Source organism: Cnephaeus nilssonii, assembly GCF_951640355.1.
Source record: "Cnephaeus nilssonii genome assembly, chromosome: 24".
Taxonomy (NCBI): domain Eukaryota; kingdom Metazoa; phylum Chordata; class Mammalia; order Chiroptera; family Vespertilionidae; genus Cnephaeus; species Cnephaeus nilssonii.
Genome location: NC_137095.1, coordinates 1,191,815 through 1,205,579, shown reverse-complemented (window position 1 = coordinate 1,205,579; position 13,765 = coordinate 1,191,815). Strand labels below are relative to the sequence as shown.

At 43.2% G+C, this 13,765-nt stretch overlaps 1 protein-coding gene and 1 long non-coding RNA gene across 2 annotated transcripts in view; both read left to right on the top strand.

Moving 5' to 3' along the window:
- Nucleotides 1-13,765, top strand: part of LOC307094811 (tigger transposable element-derived protein 1-like) — a 64,500-nt gene that overhangs the window by 38,013 nt on the left and 12,722 nt on the right. The window lies entirely within an intron of this gene.
- LOC307094824 lies at nucleotides 5,820-13,754 on the top strand. The gene is made up of 3 exons (XR_013813127.1): nucleotides 5,820-6,064; nucleotides 8,738-8,860; nucleotides 9,809-13,754. It is a non-coding gene; the product is annotated as an uncharacterized lncRNA (long non-coding RNA).

Below are 13,765 nucleotides of genomic sequence, written 5' to 3'. Positions count from 1 at the left end.
CTTCCTCTTGAATTTTTTGGAATAGTCTGAGGAGGATAGGTTTTAGTTCTTCCTTGAAAGTTTGGTAAAACTCTCCTGTGAAGCCGTCTGGCCCCGGGCTTTTGTTTGCCGGAAGCTTTTTGATGACTGCTTCAATTTCTTCCATAGTTATTGGCCTGTTGAGCTGTTTAGATTCTTCCTGATTGAGTTTTGGAAGGTTGTATTTGTCTAGGAATATGTCCATTTCCTCCAGGTTGTCCAGTTTGTTGGAATAGAGTTGTTCGTAGTATTTTGTAACAATCCTTTGTATTTCGTCAGGGTCTGTTGTTATTTCACCTCTTTCATTTCTGAGTTTGTTTATTTGGGTCCTCTCTCTTTGCTTCTTGGTAAGCCTGGCTAGAGGTCCATCAATCTTGTTTATCTTTTCAAAGAACCAGCTCTTGGTTTTGTTGATCTTTTGTATTGTTTCTTTGGTCTCTATGTCGTTTATCTCCGCACTGATCTTTATTATTTCTTTCCTTCTGCTTACACTGGGCTTTTCTTGTTGCTCTCTCTCTAACTCTTTGAGTTGTTTGGTTAGGTAATTTATTACCATTGTTTCTTGTTTTTTGCAGTAGGCTTGTAGAGCTATGAACTTCCCTCTCAGGACTGCTTTCGCTGTGTCCCATAGATTTTGGGTTGTGTTTTCATTGTCATTTGTTGCCATGATGTTTTTTATTTCTTCCTTGATGTCTTTGGTAACCCAGTCATGGTTTAATAGCTTTGGTAACCCAGTCATGGTTTAATAGCATGCTGTTTAGTCTCCATGTGTTTGATTTGTTTGGGTTGTTTTTATTGTAGTTGATTTCCAGTTTTATGCCACTGTGATCTGAGAAGAAGCTTGATATGATTTGTATCTTCTTGAATTTGGAGAGACTTTGCCTATGTCCTAACATATGGTCTATCTTTGAAAATGTCCCATGTGCACTTGAGAAGAATGTATATTCTGTGGCTTTGGGGTGAAATGTTCTGAAGATGTCGATTAATTCCATCTGGTCTAGTGAGTCATTTAGGATTGATGTTTCTTTGCTGATTTTTTGTTTAGAGGATTTGTCCAATGGTGATAGTGGGGTATTGAAGTCTCCTACTATAATTGTATTGCTGTCAATCTCTCCTTTGATATCTTCCAGGAGTTTTTTAATGTATCTTGGTGCTCCTGTGTTGGGTGCATATATGTTTACCAGAGTTATTTCTTCTTGTTGGATTTCTCCTTTTAGTATTATGAAGTGGCCTTCATTATCTCTTGTTATGTCCTTCACTTTGAGATCTAATTTGTCAGATATAAGTATTGCTACCCCAGCTTTTTTTTCATTTCCATTCGCCTGGAAAACCTTTTTCCATCCCTTTACTCTCAGTCTGTATGCGTCCTTTTTTTTGAGGTGGGTTTCCTGTAGACAGCAGATATATGGGTTTTGTTTTCTTATCCAATCTGTTACCCTGTGTCTTTTGATTGGGGCATTCAATCCATTTACATTTAAAGTTATTATTGATAGGCACTTATTTGTCACCATTTTTATTCTATACCCCTGTGTTCCTTCTTTGCTTCCTATTTCTTTCTTTCTTTTCTTTCTTTTTTTTTTTTTTTTTTTACAGCAGACCCTTTAGCATTTCTTTCATTGCTGGTTTGGTGGTGATAAACTCCGTTAGCCCTTTTTTGTCTGTGAAGCTCCTGATTTCACCTTCAATTTTGATTGATAGCCTTGCTGGGTACAGTATTCTTGGATTGAGACCCTTCCTTTGCATGACTTTGTATATTTCATTCCATTCCCTTCTGGCTTGATGAGTTTCTGTTGAGAAATCAGTTGCTAGTCTGATGGGGGTTCCTTTGTATGTAACTGTCTGTCTCTCTCTGGCCGCTTTTAAGATTCTTACTTTGTCGTTGGTGTTTGCCAACTTAATTATAATGTGCCTTGGCGTCGGTCTTTTGGGGTTCATTTTGCTTGGAACTCTGTGAGCTTCTTGGATTTGTGTGGGTTTTTTCTTCCCTATATCAAGGAAGTTTTCTGTTATTATTTCTTCTGACAGGTTTTCTATTCCTTGCTCCGTTTCCTTTCCTTCTGGTACCCCTATTATCCTTATGTTGTTTTGTTTTGTGTTGTCCTGAAGTTCCCTTAGGCTCTCCTCATGCTTTCTAATTTTTGTTTCTAGAAGCTGTTGTAATTGGGTATTTTTTTCCATCTTGTCTTCTAGCTCACTTATGCGGTCCTCTGCTTCTTCTAGTCTACTCTTGATGCTTTCTATTGAGTTCTTTACAGCAGCGATGTCATTTTTCATTTCTTCTTGGTTCTTCTTCATTTCCTCTTGGTTCTTACTCATATTGTCGAATTTGTCTTCCATCCTTTTCAGCCACCTTATGACCATTTCTCTGAATTCTTTCTCTGATAGGTTGTTTGCCTCTAGTTCGTTTACTTCCTTTTCTGGTGATGCCTGCTTCTCTTTCCTGGGGGGGCTAATTCTTTGTTTCCCCATGGTCTCTCTTCTCCGGATGTCTGGTTATATAGTTCTCTCTCTCCGGCGTTGATTTAAAGGTACAAAATACAACACAACCAGGCACAACACAAAAGGCACTAAACAGAATTGTATTCACGATATTAATAACCTCGAATAAAGGTAACCACCAGAGAAAGACAAATTAGGGAATAGGAGTGGAAGAGGGAGAGTAAAAAGAAAGAACAAAAAAAAAAAAAAGAGTGTGAATCTGAACTTGGGAGAAGAGCAGAAAGAAAAAAGAAAAGAAAAATGTGTAAGAGAGGCAAGAACAATACTAAGAGAGAAAAGGGGAACAAACTATATATATGGGGAGTAGACTCCACTAGAACAACCACTAATCCCAGCAAATTCCAGCAACACGAGCCTGGAGATTAATACAAACTGCAATAGCAACTAATATCAAGTGAGGCAAGGGAAAACAAAAGTAATAAAAAAAAAACAAAAACAAAGCAAACAATAGAACCAACCAAACAAACAAAAAGTATAATCAAAACAATCTCATAAAAAAAGCATAAAAATTCAATCTAATCAACATTCAAGCAAACAACAACAAAAGGCCAGAGAGAAAAATAATTTTTTTAAGGGGAAAGGTTAGGAGGAAAGTGATGGCAAATTGTTAGCGTTGAGATAGGGTAAGGGAAAGATGCAAATAGAATGTAGGACACTAATCCCAAAATAAAAGAAAGAGAAAATCTAATGACATTAAAAAAAAAGTAAAATAATAGCAATAATAATGCTGATTGAAAATAGAAATGTAATAATTAAAAAGGTGAAAATCGAGGAAAAAAAGAAAAAAAATTTTTTTCTTAAGTAAAAGATGCAAAAAATGAAAATAAAAAAATTAGAAAAAAAATTGAAAAAAAAATTGAAAAAAGAATTAAAAATTAAAAAATAGGAAGACTAAAATGTGCAGTAGCGGCTGTCATTCACTTCCTCTTTTATTCTGTTTGGTATGCCTGTTTCCCAGTCTGGGCGGTATTTCAGTTCAGCTTCGTTCCTCTGCTCCTCTGTGTTGTAAGCCAATCCTGCTTTTTAAGCTGACCATGTCTTAATTTCTCGTATTTATTTTTGATTACACCAGAGACAATTAGCGTTTCAGCCCCTGGGTGGCAGTGTTTCTGAATTGACTTCTGGGCCTCTCTAGCTTTTTTTTTTTTTTTCCCCTCTATGGCACTCACTACCGGTTTGTGGAGGTGTGTGCCTCACAGCTGCCTCTCCGATGGTCACACCTAGCTCTGTTCCCAGGTTCCGAAAAAACAACTTCCCCTGCAGTCTTTCAGGGTTTTTCCACCTTGGCTTTCCTATGCGTTGGGCTTAGTAAGCAGAGTCGGAAAGAGCCCAAGTGTGCGGACAGTGGGTCTGTGCGCCAGACTAAGGAGCCCGCACTCCTTTGAAAATTCTTAGTCTGATCCTCCTCGTCAGATTAAAATGAGTTGATTTTAAGAGGTCACTTCAGTTAGCAACTCATAGGACCCCCTTCCACATTCAGGGATCACAGCAGGTCCAACTGCCGCTGGTTTTTCTAGGCACAGACCTCCCGGTTTCCGCCGGTCCCACGGCTCGCGCGCTTCCCTCCCACCTCGGGGATTAGAAACCACACCTTATTTCAGGCGAAATCTGACCTTTCCGTGGTTCAGTGAAGGGTTCCTTTGAATCCGAATGTTTGCGCCGATAGGGGACCGGTGTTCTGGTGCTCGCAGCTGTTCAGTGTTTGCAGTTGTCGCGGAAAGTCCGGTTTCCAATAAAATCCTCCTTTCCTTGCAAGATGGCGAGGCGCCCGGTGAGCCCGCAGCTCCGGGAGGGAACCCAGCCCCTGTCAATGCTGTCTCTATGTGGTCTCCTCTTATGTCCTTGGTTATCAGGGTTCTCTCCAACTAGTCTTCAATTGATTTTTCAGGAAGTTTTTCTGTATTTTAGTTGTAATTCCAGTTTGGTCCTGGGAGAGTGTCAGTGTAGCTTCCACTTAATCCGCAGCCATCTTGGAATCCTCACCTCCTGCCCTTTTGTAATCACTCTTCCTGCCTTCCCCAGCTCTAAATACAGTCACTCATTTTCCTTTCTTGAAAAGATTAGTTTATATTTTTCATAATATTATAAACACTATAATTTGTGTAAACCTTAACAAATATTCAACTCTTTCATGCTACACAGTTATTTTGTGATTGAACACTAATTCTTATGTGAAAAGTTTATTATTTTTTATTGCTGAGTAGTATTGTGTTCTGTCAATAACCACTTTGTCTATTGATCTGACTATGGTTTTTGTTATTTCCAGGTTTGGGGTATTATAAATAAATTTTCAGGGAATATTGGGTTCAGTTCCTATGTAAATGTATGTTTTACTTATCTAACTGTTGTAGTGTAGGTGAGGGTTTTACTTTTTAAGACATGCAGAACTTTGAACTAAAATGGTTATTCCCTTTGCCTTTCCAGACACCCACAATGATGAAAATTCTACTTTTTCTTTATACCTGTGAGCTCATGCAATATTTAATATTTTTAAATTGCAGGCCTGAAAATCAGTATAGTGTTAACTTGTTTTGTTTTAAATCCATTCCCCTAAGACATTTTTATGGTGAGCATTTCTTGATGCATTTATTTACACTGCCTTTATGTCTTTCATTGAAAAGTCTGGTCAGAAAATGTTGCCAATTTTTAAAATGAATTAATGATTTAAACAATAAGCAGATAGTTCAGCAGCTAAGAAATCTACTTTCTTTCATCATCCACAGCTTTAATAAGTGTACCCTCAAAATCTTCTGAACTCATGGTGTGAAATCTTTTCTGCATGAAGTCAAGAACTCACATACTTTAGGCGAACCTGAGGCAGAGCTGTTCTAGGCTGGTTAGGTCTGGGCATGGTCATGTTTTCTGATGGTCTTAGGCGACTCTGTAGAGCCTAAGACCATCGGAAAACACAGATATTTACATTATGATTCATCAACAGTAGCAAAATGACAGTTACGAAGTAGCAAGGAAAATAATTTCACGGTTGGGGGTCACCACAATAAGAGGAACTGTATTAAAGGGTCGCGGCATTAGGAAGGTTGGGAACCACTGCCGTAGGAGATCTGTCCGTCTTTTGCAGTTCGCCAAGCCTGTGGACGCATCTTGTCCCTCCCCAGCCATCACTCTCTCTGCCACAACACTTTTATTCACCTAACTCAATGGCTGGGTTTCTAGCCCTGCTCGGCTGTTGAGAAAACTACATTACCCAGAAAGCACTGCACAAGTGTGAGCGGAGCTAAAGGGCATTTTGGTTTCTGCGCATCCGGTTAGGGCGGGACTTCCGCCTTCCTCCTTGCGCTGGTCATTGTAACCTCCTAGGTCTTGCTTCAGGGCACAGGACTGACTAGGAGGAGGCCTGGGAGGCCGCTGCCTGCGGTGCAGGGTGTGTCTGAGGCCCCTGGAGCCCCAACAGACCGAGATCGGGGTCCCCGTGCCTCCCGGACGCCTCTCTGCTCACAGCGTTCCCACAGCCTGACCCCCCTGAACCCTCCGGCCTGGGGGCCGGCGCCGCTCAGGTCCTGCCGCCCAGGTCCCAGCGTCCAGAATGGTGAGTCCCTGGTGGGTGACACGTGGGTGATGGGGAAGAGGGTGGAAGGCTGCAGTGCCGCCTTGTGAGGACGTGATGGTGACACGGAGCTGGGAGGATTCGGAAACCCGGGCCTGTTTGGGATCTAAAGGTAACAAAGAGATGAGGTGTGGTTTTGCGTGAGGAGTTTTCGTTCTTTCTCAGAACGCTTGGACCATAGATGGTTGTGAAAAAAAAAGAGGAACATTTTCTAACTTTTCCTGACATTGCTCAGAGGAAGAACAGACTAGAAGACAGAGGACAGCAGCTGTGGACAGGAAGGGGAAGTCCTGTATATGATAAGATAATGTTCAAGAGTGAGCACTGAGGACTGAGCCCCGAGATAACACAGGCATCTGGAGGGCACCTGGCCTCTGGGCTGGGCAAGGGTCCTGGGCAGCCTGAGCCCATAGAGCCTGGTGGTTGCCAGGCTCCCAACAGACCATTATCTTTCCACAAGCTCCTGCAAATGCAGAATCGATCAGGTGTGCGGGTTTGTGGAGCTTATTTCAGGTCCTCACCCTCTTGTGGCCTCTGAGATAGTAGAGTCCTGGGACTGTCAGCTGCTCTTGTATCCCGGGAACCTGGGGACTTTGAACAGACACTGAGCCCAGACTCCTAAGGCCAGGAGGAGGGCTACATGGAGTGGACCTTATTTTTGGCAACCAGTGTAGTGAGTGTGTGGTCCTCCAGACACAGGTTCCAGAATGTGCAAAGGCTTGGAGTAAAGAGGGAGCCAAATCAGGAACCTGCAGGTATGTTTTTTAAAGTACATCTATATTTTTATTGATTTTAGATGTAGAAAGGATGGGGTGGGGAGAGGAGAGAGAGACAGAGCAACAGGGATGAGAAAAATAGGGATTGGTTGCCACCTGCACAATCTCTACTGTAGATCCAGCCCTCAAACCAGGCATGTGACCTCACACCAGTGCATGGGTCTATGCTCAACAAAATGAGACACATCATCTAGAACAGTATATCACTTTAATACAGGGAATCATGGTCAGGTTGTTAATGGTAGTAGTACTTCAGAAGGGACAGTGTGAGCCTGAGGAATGGCTTTTTTCTGGGGCCACTGTTTGTGAGAAGGGGGTGTCACAACACAGCTTAGGGACAGAAGTTGTCCTGTAGAGTGTGGGGGAGAGATAATCGTTTAGCAGTGGCCAAAGCCTTTAAAAGATGAGTGGACCTGCGATTAATTGGAGGCCAAAGAGTAATTCAAGCAAGATGAGACTGAGGCTGGTACATATCAACTTTTCTAAACTCTCACCAGGATTTTCTTGTGACTCTTGTTGTGGCCTGGCTGTGGGGAGTTGCAGTCAGTCTTGTGGATTATCTAAGAGGCTTGAGTGTTCATCTATGAGACTCACTGGGGATGGTGCAGAGGGCCATTGGGGCTGGGACTTGAGTGAAGGTTAAGTGAGAGTTGTTGGCTGTGACTAGTGAAGGGACATCAAGTGCAGAATCACAGGAGGTGGGCTATGGATATCTGAGATCTTATTGTTCTTAATAGTTGAGGTTGAAGGAAATAACAGTCATGGAGAGAGGCCTACGTAGCAGGAATCAAGGCTGCCTCTATGAGTGTGGACTATCAGAGTGTGGGTAGTGCTTGATCCTGATTCAATATGGCAACCATCCTCTGACCACACATGCTGAGTAATAAGTAAAAGGCCTGAAGATGAGTATGGGGGCTGGGCCTGTGGAAGTGCAGGTTTTAGAGAGGTGTGGTAGAAAGAGTGATGTGCACTCAGAGAGGGAAGGTGAATTCATGGTCACAGCACCATGACATTGACATAGAGTGAATGAAGGAAGAGTCTGTTTCTGGTGGTCCCTGGATGTAACAATAAGGTGAACTTTAGGGTAATTGCCTGTAAAGAGAGGAGTTTGGGTGCTACATTCCAGGTTAAGAGCTTAGGTGCTATTTAACTAACCACCTGTCTTTTGTTGTTGGTTGAGACGCACTGGTTGAAAGGAATGAGATAGCATTAATCAGTGTTATCCAGGCTTGTAAATCTCCACTGGCACAGGTAAGGAAGAAGGGTAAGAGAGAAATAGATTATAGAGGTGGTGAACTATAATTTTGGAAAAGAAGATGATTAGGAAATAATTTATCCACACTATGGCATATTTGCATTTTATTTGAAGTTGTACCTTCAGGAATGAAGCTGTGTGAGAGAAGTGATGTTCAAGGAACTATGTACAGCGGGTAGTACAAAGCAATGGCCTCAGCACATTGGGATTGGGATCAAGAGGGTGAAGTGTGATGCCATGTGTTTGGTGTCTTAGAGGAACAATCTGAGGGACTACAATGCTATTTCCTGAGAAAACAGTATCAAATCACTCACACTCTCTTTATGGCCAACATATCTCTAACCTATGTATATGGACACCCACTGTATTGATAAGAGGCAGTGTGGCGTACATGGGAGGTCCAGAGCTCAGGTATCTTCTATCTGCTCAACTGCCTTAATTGTTGTTGGAAGAAAAATATCAGCAGGAAAATAAGAAGACAGTGGGTTTCATGGGGTGAAGGGCTGGTATTTTCTCTGATGTGTGGAGTGGAAGGAGCAGATGTGTGTGGAGGGTGGGTAGTAGGATAGACTTATAATGTTAGGAGTAACTCTGATCATGGTTGTACTGTCCCCATTATGACAGGATGTGAACTTTGAGGACGTGGCCATTGCCTTCTCTCAGGAGGAATGGGGCTCCTTGATGAGGCTCAGAGACTTCTGTACTGCGAGGTGATGCTGGAAGTGTTTGCACTTGTGTCATCTGTAGGTAAGACCTTCACATTCTCCCAGTGTCCTGCGGTGATGACCTCTCTTCCTTTATGGCTCAGCCGTAGCTTTCTCTCTCCCACAGGCAGAACATGGTGTCTGCTAATGTCCCCCACTGTCCTGTCAAAAGTTCTGTGGCTGCCAGGGATGAGCTGGATGGGGAGCCCTGAGCAAAGGACTCCACAAACAACCCTAACACCCGTAACCTCAAAAAGTACAGGAGTGTCAGGGAGTGAGGCATCTTGCAGTGAGCTTAATGGGTCCCAGCTTTCACTTCCTTTTCATGGGAGGCTGACAGTGTCCGCATGCATGGCTTCAACTTCTGCCCTCTTTCTATAGGTAAGGGTTCTTTGTGGCAGCCTGTGCCATGTTATGGTCTGTACTTACATGAACCATGTGCTGTTTTTGTAACACCCTCATTCAGATGTTTCTAATATTTTCTTCCCTGAATACTATAGCAAGCTGTGTTTCTCTGGCCCAGTGCTGACTGCTCACCTCTTCACCTGTTCCTCTGCAATGGTTCCTGCGCAGTATTCTGCAACATTGACTTGCACATATGTTAAGAGAAGCACATATGTGCTTAGTATTCTTTGAATCCAGCTACTCCTTTATTGAATTTTACTTGGAGTAAGATGGAAGCAACCTCTTGCACAGCTCACACTCATCTTCAGCAGGCAAGCCCTGCTGAATGCTGTTAGTTGAAGTATTAGCTGGAGATTCATATTCTAATTTATGTGGTGCTTGCCTTGTTTATGTCATATTTCTGGTGAGGCCTCTCAGTGTTGTGATCTTCATTAGCCCAAAAAGTCACAAGAGCCTCTTATTAATCCTTCCTGCACATCTCTTATTTTCATAGAACCAACGTGTGATGTGTACCACACTTTTGCAATGGGACTTCCCACTGTCACCACATACAACATTCATTTCCTCACTCTTTCTCACTTTTCAGGTTGTTGGCATAAAATGGATGATGAGGAGACCTGTTCTGATCATAGTTTATCTATACAAGGAGAGTCACAGGACAGGGCTTCTAAGACAGCTCTAGCCACCCAGAAGACCCTTCTGTGTAAGTGGTGTTTCTCTGTGTTAAAAGATATTTTGCACCTGACTGAGTCACATTTAGCATACTTTGAGCAGAAAGCCTTCTGTAGTGATGCATGTGTTGGAGACTTCTGTTTGAGTGCAAACCCTCACCAGCAACATAGGAATGAATGTGGAGCGGAGCCCTGGAAACACGCTATGGACAGGGCATCCTATGTGAGCAAGTGCACCTTCTACTTATCAGTGTTGCCTTCAACCCGCAGGGAGGTTGCGGAAGATTTGCGATACAACTCAGAGCTTCCCCAGCATCAGGCCTCTCTCAACACCGAGGAGCTACACTGTGGCAGTGAGATTTCACAGGAATTTCTTGATTGTAAAAGTCATCCCCAGTGGGGTGACTGTGAAAATGCTGCCAGCCACATCCTGAAAGTTGTTCAGTGTCAGGGTGAATTTTCTGGAGAAGTGATTTATGAGTGTAAGAAATGTAGGAAAGTGTTTAGACGATTCCTTAACCTCATTGGACATAAGAGAGTTCACCCTGGAGAAGAGATGTATGAGTGTAGTGAATGTGGGGTTTCCTTCCATCTAAGAGCTCACCTCACTGTACACCTCAGAGTTCACCCTGGAGAGAAGCCATATGAGTGTACTGAATGTGGGAAGCCCTTCAGTGAAAGAAGTACATTAGTTAAACACCAGAGAGTTCACACTGGAGAGAAACCATATGAGTGTACTGATTGTGGCAAGTCCTTCAGTCAAAGTGATACATTAATTAAACACCAGAGAGGTCACAGTTTTGAGAAGCCATATGAGTGTACTGAATGTGGGAAATCTTTTAGGCAAAAATATGACCTTATTAAACACCAGAGGGTACACACTGAAGAGAAGCCATATGAGTGTACTGAATGTGGGAAGTCCTTCAGTGAAAAGCGTGCATTGATTAAACACCAGAGAGTTCACACTGGAGAGAAGCCATATGAGTGTAGTGAATGTGGGAAGTCCTTCAGTGCAAGAAGTACACTCATTAATCACCAGAGTTCACACTGGAGAGAACCCATATGAGTGTACTGAATGTGGGAAGTCCTTCAGTCAAAGAGGTACATTAATTAAACACCGGAGAGGTCACAGTGGAGAGAAGCCATATGAGTGTACTGAATGTGGGAAATCTTTTAGCCAAAAATCTAACCTTATTACACATCGCAAAGTACACACTGGAGAGAAGCCATATGAGTGTAGTGAATGTGGAAAGTCCTTCAGTGCAAGAAGTACACTCATTAATCACCAGAGAGGTCACACTGGAGAGAAGCCATATGAGTGTACTGAATGTGGGAAGTCTTTTCGCCAAACACCTAGTCTTATTAAACATCTGAGAGTTCACACTTGAGAGAAGTGTTAAATGTGCAGGGAATGTTTTATTTTATTCACTTAGAGTAACAACACTGAATGCGACTGTTTGGGACCTATTTTTCTGAATTTAAACCCTGTTAATGGAACATACACTGTACTATATTCGTCATGTGTTTCCAGTACAACTGAGTCTTGAAGGACATGCCCAGATCTACTACCTGATACATTTGTAGCTGAAGAGATTTTTTATTGAATTATGCTTTTATGAATTGTTTTACTTTCTAACTCACCAACCTGCAAATTGCTTACTGTACTCTGTTGTGGTTTATTATTTTTTAGTAAAGATATTTTTCTTTAGTACCTTAACTGTTTTGGTTATTTTCACTTCCAGGGATGATTGTCAAGCACAATTATGATCTATCATCATAGAGTTAACAGATATTGTTTGAATCCCAAACTTTCTGTGCTTTAGGAAGGACAGCATAATACTAGAAAATTGCTCTTTGGCCAATATTGGCTTATAGTGCATTGCTAGCCAAGGCCTTGAAAGAAAGACTGCTTGACTTTGTGGTTCCAGTTCGCATGTTTGATCCCAGCACATATGGGGATGTGGGAGCCATCTAATTTTTTTTCTCTCTCATATTGATGTCTCTTCCAATATCTCTCTTCTTCTCCCGCTTCCCTTGTACTCTCTCTCAAAATATCCACAGATGAGGATTACCAAAAAATCCAAACATTCACTCTGGTCCCCTGAGATGGGGCCTCTGCCTGCACAGCCCACCTTTCCTCACTCTTCCCTGCCTTTGCCTGGGATGTTCCCACTGTTGTTGGGCACACTGTGTTCTTCCCAGGGTTTGGAAGAGAGGAGGCCCAGTCCAGGCCCTGGGAGGGATTTGGGTTCTGTGTCTGCCTGAGATGTGCTGGCCAGGGCTCTTCTATCTCCATCCAGACTGCTTCTCTCCACCCACTAGGCACCTGCCTGCTGCAAATGAACCTACTTCTGTATCTGGGAGAAGCCCGTTGATACTTTGGACCCCCAAATCAGTTCACCTTTAGAGAGTCCTGCCTCCAGCCAACTCACTCACACCCCTGAGACCCACTGGTGTTTAAGTCTTTTTTCCATTTTAGGTATTATTTTGCACTTTAATTTTATCAAAAATAAAGCACTCCTCTCCCTACCCTCTTACCCAGACAGTCCTGGAGGTAGCATGGATGCTACAGGAAATGGTGATGTGTATTTTCAGTGGTGAGAACATTCTGCAATACAAGCATTTCCAGAAGTTGAGGCTTGGTCTCAATATAATTCCACGTTCGGAGGATGGTTGGTGTGCCCCCTCCCTAAGTTTTTCCTGTGCATAGAAGACCTGAAATGAGGTGATAGTTCCTGGATTCTGGGGAATAGTATGCTGCTGGGGTGTGTGGTTGAGGGGCAGAGAGTTCAGATGCCTGTGAAGGTGTTTCTGCCAGCTCATGGGCCAGGTTCCTGGAGTGGGTGGGCTGAGGGAAGGCTGTAGGGATGAGGAATTGAATCAGACTGAATGGAGAGTCAGCAGCCATGGGTGGGCATAAGGGATGTATATAAAGACCGAAGCTGTGGATACTGTTGTGCCCAACTGTTTCAGATGCTGTAAATTCAGAGTCCCCTGTCCTTGGGAACTGACATGTAGAGGAGGACAGTCCACAAAGAATGGACCAGGATACCTGTGACTGGTAACAGCAGTATGGGGGAAGGTGAAACTAGCGTTGGTCAGTGGGGACTTCACTGAAGAATTCTGTGAAGGGCTGGCAGGCTCCAGGTGGGAACCTGCAGGGAGCATGCCCTGTGCATTTGCAGGCTGTATGGAAGTCACTCTGGCAGGTTTTAACAGCAAGGATCAGAAAGTGGTAAAAAATAAATAAATGGTGGCCGATTAGGCAGTAGTATTGTGCATCACGTCCTGAGTCCAATTGAAAATACAACTAAGTCAAAGAACATCCACTTGGTATTAACAAGTTAGATGCAGCTCAGCAGACCATTTACAAGGAAGGGCAAAGGAGAATGGCAAGAACTGGGAAGTGGGCTTTCGAGGGACAGCAAGCCAGTGGGTCAAGAGGTGAGGAGAAAGCTGTGTTGCACCGAAGCTGTGTCCCTTCACGAGGTGGGTAACATCCAACTGCATAAAGGAAAAGCCACAGGGCAGATGGCTGCTGGGGAAACTGGACCAGAGGCAACAGGCCCAAAAGGCTGCCCCATCAAAGGTGCCCAAACAGCGTGGTGCTGGGAGAGCAGAAGAGCAGTTTCATTGTTTTGTTTTGGTTTTGTCTTTGCTTTTATTCTCTAAACCCAGAACACGGGACTTTTCTATTGCAAACACGCACCTGGGGCTTTGGAGCAGGGAGAGAGGCACAGCCTTAAGATGCCTGAGGAGAGGCTGAGGAGGAAAGCAGGGCGGGGAGACATGGCCAAGAGTCCTGCATTGGGACATTTTTTTTTTTTACTTTACATTTTTTATTTTTAAATTATTACATAAGTCTCCTCTCC